This window comes from Rhinichthys klamathensis, unplaced genomic scaffold, assembly GCF_029890125.1.
Source record: "Rhinichthys klamathensis goyatoka isolate OS25496 unplaced genomic scaffold, OSU_Roscu_1.1 h1tg000258l_1, whole genome shotgun sequence".
NCBI lineage: Eukaryota > Metazoa > Chordata > Actinopteri > Cypriniformes > Leuciscidae > Rhinichthys > Rhinichthys klamathensis.
Window position 1 is genome coordinate 847175 of NW_026606780.1, and position 10972 is coordinate 858146.

The following is a 10972-nucleotide window of genomic DNA, read 5'->3' on the forward strand; positions in this document are numbered from 1 at the left end:
GTATTCCGTTTCTCTCGGAAATACGTCACAACACTGGAGAAAATTCGTTTGCAACTTCCGGTTCACGGGGACTTTAAATGAAAATGTGTTCTTTACGCCCAAATGGCTAAACCATTGCTAACGAATGTCCTGCACTGATGGCAACTCTCATTCATCTCCACCCTCCTATCAGCAGTGATGGGAATAACGGCGTTATAAATAAACCGCGTTACTAACGGCGTTATCTTTTTCAGTAACGAGTAATCAAACGAATTACTGTTTCCCCCGTTACAACGCAGTTACCGTTACTGACAAAAAAATGTGGCGTTACTATAATTGAACTCACTGAAGCGGCTTTCATCCGAGTAGGCTCTCTCTCCGCCATAGGACCTGCAAAGTTTTTTTCTCTGGTGTGTGTGTGTGTTTATGAGGCGCCGGAGTGGACAAAAGCGCTCAATGCTCAATGCGCTCAATGCGCGAGAGAGACCGAAAGTGTCCGAGAGCGCGCTCAACAGTTGCGCAAGAGAGACCGAGGGTGTCCGAGCATTATATAGTTTGTTTATAAATAAATGACACATATCTGCAACGTTAATTAATTTACAGGGTTATACAAGTAAAATCTAAAAAATTACCGTCAGGTAACGTTCTGTTTAGGTTATAAAATAAACCCGAAAATAACCTGCAGGGAACATTCACAGAAAACAATAGGTTACTGTCGTAACCCCGGTTCTCTGAAACATCGAGTGGAGAGATCCACCTATGGGAAGGGCATCCGTACCTGACCTCTGCAGAAGCATCCAATTGCACCAAGTCTGGCTAACAGACAGAAGCGCGCAGCCAATGCCAGGTGAGGCCACACCCCCTTACCTACGGGCATATCACAGCTGGGCGCGCTGCTATTCCTCAGTCAGTATATTCGCTTCTCGTGCGGCAAGCGGGGCAAGGCTGGTGGATCTCTCCACTCAATGTTTCAGAGAACCGGGGTTACGACAGTAACCTATTGTTCTCTTTCATCATCTCGTTTCGAGATCCACCTATGGGAGAGACATGGACAGCTCCCCGATTGCCCAATACACTCACAGTGAGGTTCTGAAGGCCAGAGAAGGACGGTCACCTCAGAGAGGCGGTGCCTGACACGTCCCACAAACATGACCCTGCAAGTTTTCCGCCACGCTAACTGCTGTGGACAAGCAGGGCATGAAACATGCATGAGACACATACATGATAATGGCCCCTGCACCACCAATGCACATAGCTAAACCCAAGAAGGAATGCGAATGCTTGGTGACAGGAATGAACATGGCCAGCCGGCCCATTCACTCCTCGTTGGTTAACCAAACGGGGCTGTGGGAAAGGGCTAAGAGGACCCTACCCCTAGGACCGAGTGTGCCACCGAAGTTCTGGTGACATCCAACCGGTAGTAACGCTCAAAGGTATGAGGAGAGGCCCAGCTGGCCGCGGAGCAGATGTCCTGCAGTGGCACTCCCCTGAACAAAGCCCAAGAGGCGGCTTAGCCCCTTGTGGAATGAGCTCTGATGCCCCTTGGGGCTGCACTCCCTTTGCTTCATAAGCCATAGTATAGCGTCCACAAGCCAATGTTAGAGGCATTGCTTTGAAATGGGACTCCCCTTGTGCAGGGGAGCCCTAGAAACAAAGAGCTGGTCGCTCTTGCGGAAAGCACTGGTCCTGGTCATTATGCTTGCAGAGCACGGACGGGACACAGAGCATTCAGCCCCTGATCCTCCGGGGAGGCAAAGGGTGGAGGGTGAAAAGCGGATAGCTCCAAAACCTCCGACGTGAACGCAGGGAAGCATTTCGGCATGAAGGCCGGGTTAGGCTTAAGGAAAACCTTATCTCCACTTAGGGAGAATTTGGCGCACGAGGGGTGAACCGAGAGTGCATGTAGCTCACTGACCCGTTTAGCAGATGCCAAGGCCGAGAGCAAAGCTGTCTTGAGGGACAGCAGCTTAAGGGAAATACTCCCCAGAGGCTCAAAAGGATACAGAGACCGCGCTTCCAGCACCATGGAGAGGTCCCACTCTGGGACAGATTCAACAGATCTCATGATGACCAGCAAAGAGCGGCGTGCACCCTCCATAAATCTGCGGGTTAGAGGGTGCTGCCTGACGGTGGAGCCCCAAAACCCACATGACAGGCTGAAATCGCAGCCAGGTAGACCTTAATAGTGGAAAAGGACCTGCCTCTTTCCATGAGGTCTTGCAGGAAACACAAAATATCAGGCACCGAGCACTGATAAGATGTGAAACCACGCCCATCATACCACCCTTCGAACACTTGCCACTCACAGCCATATAGGGATCGCGCGGAAACGGCCCTGGCCTTCTGAGTAGTGGCGATTACACGCGGCGGGAGCCCCAGTGCATTTTGGTTCGTCCTCTCACGGGCCAGGCCCAGAGAGCCACCCTGTCCGGGTGGGGGTGGTAAATCTCCCCGTTGGCTTGGGACAGTATGTCCGTGCGAGGGGGGAGGCGCCATGGCTCGGCGTATAACAGAGGGATTATCTCTGCCAGCCATGGGGCTTTGGGCCACCTGGGTGCTATTAGAGTGAGAGACAGGCCGTGCTCTCTCACCCTGGCCAGAGTGAAAATTATCAGGCACAGGGGAGGAAAAGCATACAACAGCACTTTGGGCCATGGGTGGGCCAGTGCGTCTGCCCCGAGGGGCGCGTCCATGTCCTTTAGCGAGAAGAACATAGGACAATGCTGATTTTCGCCCGAGGCGAAAAGATCTACGGCTGCCTGTCCCATCTCATCCATAACCTCTCCACTATCTGCGGGTGAAGACGCCAATCCCCGTGGATTGGGTTTCCCCTCGATAGCAGATCCGCGCCTCTGTTCCGAATGCCCGGGACATGAGTCACGCGTAATGACAGAAAAACCTGTCTGCTCCACACCAAAAGCCTGTAAGCTAGAGCGTGGAGTTTTGACGAGCGCATGCCACCCTGACGGTTGATATAAGCCACTACCGTGGTATTATCGCACCGTACTAGAACAGAATGTCCCTGCAGGCAAGGCAGAAAATGATTCAGAGCTTTCCAAATAGTAAAAGCTCTAAATAGTTAATGTGCGCTGAACGTAGTCTGCTCAGCCACAGACCGTTCACCGTTCTGCCTTCCTGGGTGGTTCCCCAGCCTGTTAAGGACGCATCTGTCGTCAAAACTTTTCGCATCGTACCGTCCCGAGGGGGGGTTCCCCGTGCGTAAAAGTTCTCGCTCACCCAATGGCGCAAGGCCGCCGAGCAGGCGCGCGTCATCGTTACCGAGCGGCAGAGATCGCAAATCGGGCTGAAATGTAGTGTACAAAACCCATTTCGTGAACGTTCTCATTCTCAGGAGACCAATGGCACAACTTGGATAGATGAAGCCATGAGATCCTGCAGCCTGAGGCATGTGCGATATTGTACTCTCGCCCCTTCACTGAACTGAGACAGACAGTCCATCAGCGAGCGAACGCGCTCTTGAGAGAGACGCGCTCGCATGGAGACTGAGTTCAATTCCAAGCCCAGGAAAATGACATTCTGACTGGGAGTCAGATTGTTTTCGCTCGCATTCACCTTGAACCCGAGGGATGTGATGTGCGGGAGCACCCGGCCGGTGTCCAGCGACACCTTCTCCTTTGATTTGGCTATGATGAGCCAGTAAGTCAGAATTCTCAGCCCTGATAGTCTCAGGGGCGCCACGCCCACCTCCACACACAGACAGAAAGTTCGGGGACTCAAATTGCACCCGAACGGAAGAACTGTGAATTCGTAACAAACGAAGATATTTCCTGTGTGGAGGGTAGATGCTTATGTGAAAGAAAGCATCTTTCAGATCGTCGTTCTGCTTTATGGCACAGGCGAGAGAGGCTTGTGTCACATTCTGAAATTGAATTTCCTCAAATGTTTGTTCAACACTCGAAGGTCCAATATAGGGCGGGGGGGCGCCACGCCTTTTGGAACATGAAAATACCAGGAATAAAAACCATGGTTTATCAGATTGGGTGGCACCATCTGAATCGCTCCCTTGTTAGGAGGGAGGAAATTTCCTCTTTCAGAATGTGTGAGGCGTTTTCTTCTGTGTGAGAAGAGAGAACGCCGTTGAAATGCGGAGGTTTTATTGCAAACTGCAGCTTGTAACCCTGGGTTACAGTACGCAAAAACCCACTCGGGCGCTGAAACGGCTTGCCAAGCCGCTTTGTGACTCGCGAGCGCCCCCGCTTGGGCCGGAGCGGAGCTGTATGGGCCCAGCTGGTTCATTTGTGATGCAAAGGCGCCATCTAGTGGGAACACTAGAGGCAACATGCAGGGGTTTGGAGGGATTTCCTCTCTCTGCAGTGAGAAGTTTTCTTTGCGGAGAGAGGTCTTCTCTCCAAAACGAATTCATTTGATTCGTAGCTTTGTGTGTTTTGTGTTGGGCAAACACTGGGGCCAAAGCCTTTATTGACAGAGTGAGGGAAACATAGTGTGGTGTTCACTGTACTGAACTTTCCCTCACAAGGTGTCCCCAAAAGTGGGAAAAACACATATCTCCTGAACACATGAACTGGGCAGTCTCAAGTGCAGGCAGAAAAATAATATCCGCGGAGAGAGATACTCTCTCTGTAACGGATTTATTTAATGCGTTTTTTTTTTTTTTTTAAGTGTTATTTAGTTATGTGTGTGTTTTGTGTTGGGGAACACAGGGGCCTTACACACACAACGTCCACTAAAAACACATCGGCTGGACAGCCGCAACTGAGCTGTGTGAGCCCAGTTGGTTGATTTATGAGGCAATGGCGACCTCTTGTGGACGGACTCAGGGCGACATGCATGGGATCAGAGAGATTTGCTCTCTATGTTGCCGCTGGCAGATATATAAATCTGCACGAATTCATTTGATTCGTTTATTAAATGTGTTGTTTAGTAATGTGTGTGTTTGTGTTGGGAAACACTGGGGCCGAAGCCTTTAATAACTGGGTGAGGGGAACCAAGTGCGTGCGGTGTGGTAACACTGCTATGTACTTTTCCTCACGACAGCCCCCTCCCCCGTAACTTGTTGTTGTGGGGGGGAGGGGGACACACACACACAACGTCCACTAACATACGGGCTGGGCAGCCACGCGAGGGGATTAACCGACCGTAGGTGGGAGACCCTGTTAGTTAACGTTACTCCCAATGGTCGAACAACAGGCAGGCCGCTTGCGTTCGGGACCGCCTTCCTAGAAAGGCATACATTGAAAACCTCAACACGTAATCGTAACAAATCAAGGCCCGTGAGACCGTGTTAACAGTCTAGCGGGACGCTCCGGCCGTTCAGACTGGGCGGTGGTCCCAGCGTTTACCCGTCGTACATATTCCTATCCTGGTCGGTGGCGCTCTGTGGAGCTGGCCACACAATGTTGAAACGAACGGCCGCTCGCTCACAAACTTCCAGGAGGATGGACGGAGGCAAAGCCGCGTGAACGCTAGCCTAGGGAACGCTAAAAGGACCGCGTCATCCCCGTCGCCGGAACCGACCGGTTCGTCAACGAGAGTGAGGTTTTCCCGCGAAGATGTCCTCTTCAGGGAATGCGGATTGGGCTGATGTCAGCTCAAATATTTTAGAGAGGTGGCGCTCCGGGAGTCCCCCGGTAGCGCGTCATCATCACCGTGTCTCTCCTCCGAGTCAGAAAGGCCGAGCACGGCGCGCTGTGTCGTGCAACTAAAAGCCGGCTTAGTAAAAGCTACATGGGCAGCAATTACAATGACCGCAATTCCCCGGGTTCTCCAAAGCTTGAGCGTGTTAAGCCCAAGCAGACCGCGCAGAACGAGAGGGTCCTTATAGCGGCGATGAGAGCACCACACGCGGCCGGGCAGGCTCGTCGTGCTAGGCTGTTCCCCGGGGGAAGCGGCTGTTTAGACGGTCACATAGCCATGGGCGGGCCAGCGGTGAAGAACTCGGAAAAATCCGTGGCGGGCAGCCATGTAAAGGAGGAGCAGGTGAAGGACAGCGAGAGCTCGGGCGGCTCCGGATGCAAAAAACACAGCGGATAGGCTGAAGAAACGACTGCCACTCACGTCTGGCGGAGGCTGATCTGGCGATATGTCCTCCTGAAGACTCGAAAGTGAGCAGCGTAACGTTAATCCAACCAAACTGTGTCAATGCAGAGATCGCGAGAAGCGAATGTCAACTGAGGAATAGCAGCGCGCCCAGCTGTGATATGCCCGTAGGTAAGGGGGTGTGGCCTCACCTGGCATTGGCTGCGCGCTTCTGTCTGTTAGCCAGACTTGGTGCAATTGGATGCTTCTGCAGAGGTCAGGTACGGATGCCCTTCCCATAGGTGGATCTCGAAACGAGATGATGAAAGAGAACATAGGCTATTTGTTTGACCGGTTGTAAACACGTGCGGCAAACATGTCTAGAATTTGGCTTAAATAATCTCTGATGATAACGTTCGCTATTCTAAAAATAAACCCCCAAAATATTATATTTTAGTATTATATATATATTTTTTGTAAATTGTTCAGTATTATATTGAGAGAGCACTTGTTAAACTGTTTACTTTTGTTAGGAAGAAAATAATCAGGCTACAGTATGTCTACTAGTTGTGAAGTTGTGTAACAGTTTTATCATTTTAATATGCACAAAGAGTATGCATATTTTTTATTATTATTTATTCATTTTTGGTACATTTCTTAAGAAGCATAATTTATTTTTAAACTTATTTGTTGGCCAGTTGGGGTCTGTGCGATATTAAGTAAACCATCTATAATGTTTTATTGTTCTACTATAGTAATGCTAATATTTAGAATAATATATTGAATTTAATAGGCGTCTCTCACATTGTCCCACAGCAACATTAAAATAGAATAAATTATTATTATAAAACATTGAACACTAATCTACACTATTAAGTGTCCATTTCATTAATTTAACATATTTAATACTGGGGGCATCCAAATTATTTGACATAGGCCTATTTGATTTTTTTTTTTTTTTTAAGTAACGCAATAGTTACTTTCTCTGGTAATTAGTTACTTTTATAATGATGTAACTCAGTTACTAACTCAGTTACTATTTGTGAGAAGTAACTAGTAACTATAACTAATTACTTTTTTTAAGGAACATGCTCAACACTGCCTATCAGTGTGCCGACGCTCTCGCTTCTTCTGCTGATTTCTATTATTATTCGAAACAGACAGCCCTCATATATCTGCTGCTACATGAGCTAAGGGAGTGCATCAGCCTGTCATTTACTTGTTCCTAGTCCATCTCTTTCCCTCTCTCTCAATCTCTGTCAGTGATTGGCAACTTGCTGTGGGGTTGTGTCAGGCCGGGTAGAGCACAGTGCCGGGTGCTGTTGTGTGGATAGAATAACTGCACCCCAGGCACAGGAGGTGATTAATATGAAACAAAGCCAGTGTGCTCTGGCTTCCGAACATCAGCCTTTACGCAGTTCGGGCCTAGTTAACAGGTCCCCTGTGATACAGAGAGAGAGTGAGACTGAGGGAGAAGACAGAGAATAGCTGTCATGAGGAAGGTCAGTGGACTAACAGGGGCATTAGTCAAAGTCGCACACACAAAAAATAACCAAAAACTGAAAGAAAAAAAAAACATGCAGGTTTTAGACTTCAGATAACTGCAATAGAGCAACTTATTACACAGCTCTTTTGAATACTTTATTCTGATTGGTCAATCGCAGAATTTTGTGTGACGATATGTCAAGTCAAGTCAAGTCAAATATATTTATATAGCGCTTTTCACAATACAGATTGTATCAAAGCTGCTTCACAGTATTAATCAAAACAACTTAACAGTGTTTGTTTATTACTGGAAAAAGACATCCAAGTTTGGTAGAGCTGATCAGTGGTATGATGGGTAATTTAATTTGAATATCCCCAACTGAGCAAGCCAAAGGCAACAGTGGCAAGGAACCGAAAAACTCCATCAAGTGACCCGATGGTGTCCTAAAACTCCATCAGATGACCCAATGGAGAAAAAAAACCTTGGGAGAACCCAGGCTCAGTCGGGGCCAGTTCTCCTCTGGCGTTTATGAAGTAGAGGCCGAATTTACAGTAACTGTAAGATAAAAAAATTTATATGAATGCCTGGCTGCCCAATATGTGCCCAATTGCACGGAGTGAGCGGATCTGAATGGCCGTTTTCAATTCATCCCGAGTGACACGCTGACGCAGTCAATGGTGGGATTCACAGAAAATTGTGGCCGAGAGCATATAAAGGTGGATACATGCTCAACTTTATGCAAATGTCAGGGTGAAAAACACCAGGTAGTGGTTAATCACTGTGAGGTAGGGACTGACGTCTGTTCTGAGCATTAACCGACAAAAAACGAATAGGATTTTTAAACCGATTTTGGATTAGTGCAGAAAATGAGTTCTGTGACCAATAAAAGTTTATGATTCTTACATGTTTTGTTCATAATGTTCACAAATTAACACAACTTTTCTGAATTTTTACACCTTAATTCAATCACCAGAAGTAAAAACAGACTATAAAATAACTTCACCACAGCAGTATGACTTTAACATCACCACCAATAAGATTCTGACAACTCTTTCTGTCTTTTTTTTTTTTTTAAATCCCTGAAAATGTGTTTGCAAGAGCGTTATTAAACACAATAGGTCTGTAAAAGCGGACTAGTGAGTACAAGTTTACCTGTTTGGCATGATGACATTGAATGTCCCTGACAACCACCTTTTTTAAGACAAGTAAAAACTTAAAGATCAGTAGAGGGTATTACTGATGTATATTATTTCATAGAATAAAACATGCAAATATCTTAAGCTTGTGTTAACCACAGACCTTATTTCAGTTCACCTTCGGGACAATGAAACCAGAAGTACCAAAATGCGAACTCGTTTCTAGGTTTTGGCCTACAAAAATACGTCATCCCTGCAGCACTCTATTGTGCCGGAGTTTCTGCTGCTGGATTTAGTGTGTAGAGGACATTGTTTACATAATACTATGTTAAACTACATTCATATTTCAATTTTGCAGCTTGGACGCGTTCATTGGATGCTTACATTGAACCTGGAACCTTTAAGATGCTGTTTCACCTAATCAAAAGTGTTAAGAACCGAGGAGCATGTTAAAAATATTCATTCTTTTTAAAAAACAAATGCTCACTTTGATAAGTCCTTTGCCAGTAAGAAATGCTCCTTGTCTTTAAATAATGATACATGGTTTTTATGATTCCATTTCTAATGGCACAGTCTTATAGAGTAATTTCATATTTGAACAGGTATTCAGACTGGAGCCTAAATCCTCTCAGAAAGGTAAAGACTGCATCCCTCCCAAAGACACAATACAATTTATTAAACCTGACAAGCTGGTTCCACAAATCCTGAATTTGTCTTTTTGAGAGCATGAATAAATTTGAATGAAACAGAGTTATAGAAATTAGACATTACAATGGTGGGCAGCGTAGACTTACAGCTCATTATACCAGCTACAGAATTGTGTCTTTACAGTAATAACAATAAAAGGATGGCCAAGCCCAAGTCAGCTGTTTAAATGTTATTGAAGTGATAGTTCTGACATCATTTACTCACACACCTGTTGTACCAAACCCGTAAGACTTTCGTTCATCTTCGGAACACAAATGAAAATATTTTTGATGAAATCTGTGTGATTTCTGTCCCTCCATTGACAGCTACTGTATATGCAACTACCACTTTTTGAAGCTTCAAAAAGTTCATAAAGCGATCGTAAAACTAATCCATATGAATCGAGCGGTTAAGTAAAAAATTTCTGTAGAGACACGATCACTTTATATGACGAACAGATTTAATTAAGGCTTTTATTCAAATATAAACATTCACCAAAATACACATCAGTTGTGGTAAACGGAAGCTCAAGCATCTTCGCAATTAATGAGGTTCATTTTCGTGTGTTACACAGAATGTTTGAGCTTCCGCAAGAACCATTGAGGTTTGTTCTTATGCGTCAAGCAGGTTGGGTTGAGCATCTGTTTATGTTTGGTGATCAAATACTGTATGTGAATAAAAGCATTAAAAAAATCTGTTCATCATATAAAGCAATCGTATCTCTACTGAAAATTTGGACTAAACCACTCAATTCATATGGTGGATTCGTTTTACAATCTCTTTATGAACTTTTTGATGTGTCAAAAGTGGTAGTTGCGTAGGCTGTCAACGGAGGGAAAGAAATAGCTCAGATTGCATTAAAAATATCTTCATTTGTGTTCCGAAGATGAACGAAAGTCTTACGGGTTTGGAACAATATGACGGTGAGTAAATGATGACAGAATTTTCATTTTAGGGTGAACTAACCCTGTAAGTCTTTATTACTCGTGTAATGTTGGGGGACATTAAAAGTGTAGCTTGCCAAGCTATAGCTAATCCTAATTTGAATCATGTAACTAACTACACAATCAAACTCCTAAAAAGTAGTTAGCTATACAATTTATTAAAGCTGCAGTCCGTAGCTTTTTTGGGTTAAAAATTATCCAAAATAAATTTTTGAGCAGGTACATAACCAGCCAGTGTTCAAAACTCTCTGCTTGCCTTAGCTCGATTCAAAGCGGTAAGCTTGTAATAATGTTTTTAATTCCAGTGGTACTGGTGGATTTCCGCGGGAGATTCGAGCATGTCTTTGTGTCATTACATCACATCTGTACACATAAAGAAGGAGTCTCGGTGAGGATGTTGGAGGTGGAGATTTATAGCCTTTTCTCACAGCACTTGATATAATTAAACTTATCAATTTGATGGCGGGTCCAGAAAGGTTCAAACGACAATCACCAGTGACAACAGATTCACCCGCTGTAAAATGCAAAATACTTCGGAGTGGCTACAGAAAAAAAGAGACTGCAACCGGCCCATGGTAAAACAAGGATAATATCGGAAGGACATTAACGTAGTCACGCAATGCTGATGTTGAACATTAACAATTTGAGAACAAATTATAATTTGCACGGTTTTACGTGATATGATAAGCGACCGTTAGATTTAATCAGTGCGATTTACTGCAATGCTTTATTTCCCTTAGTTG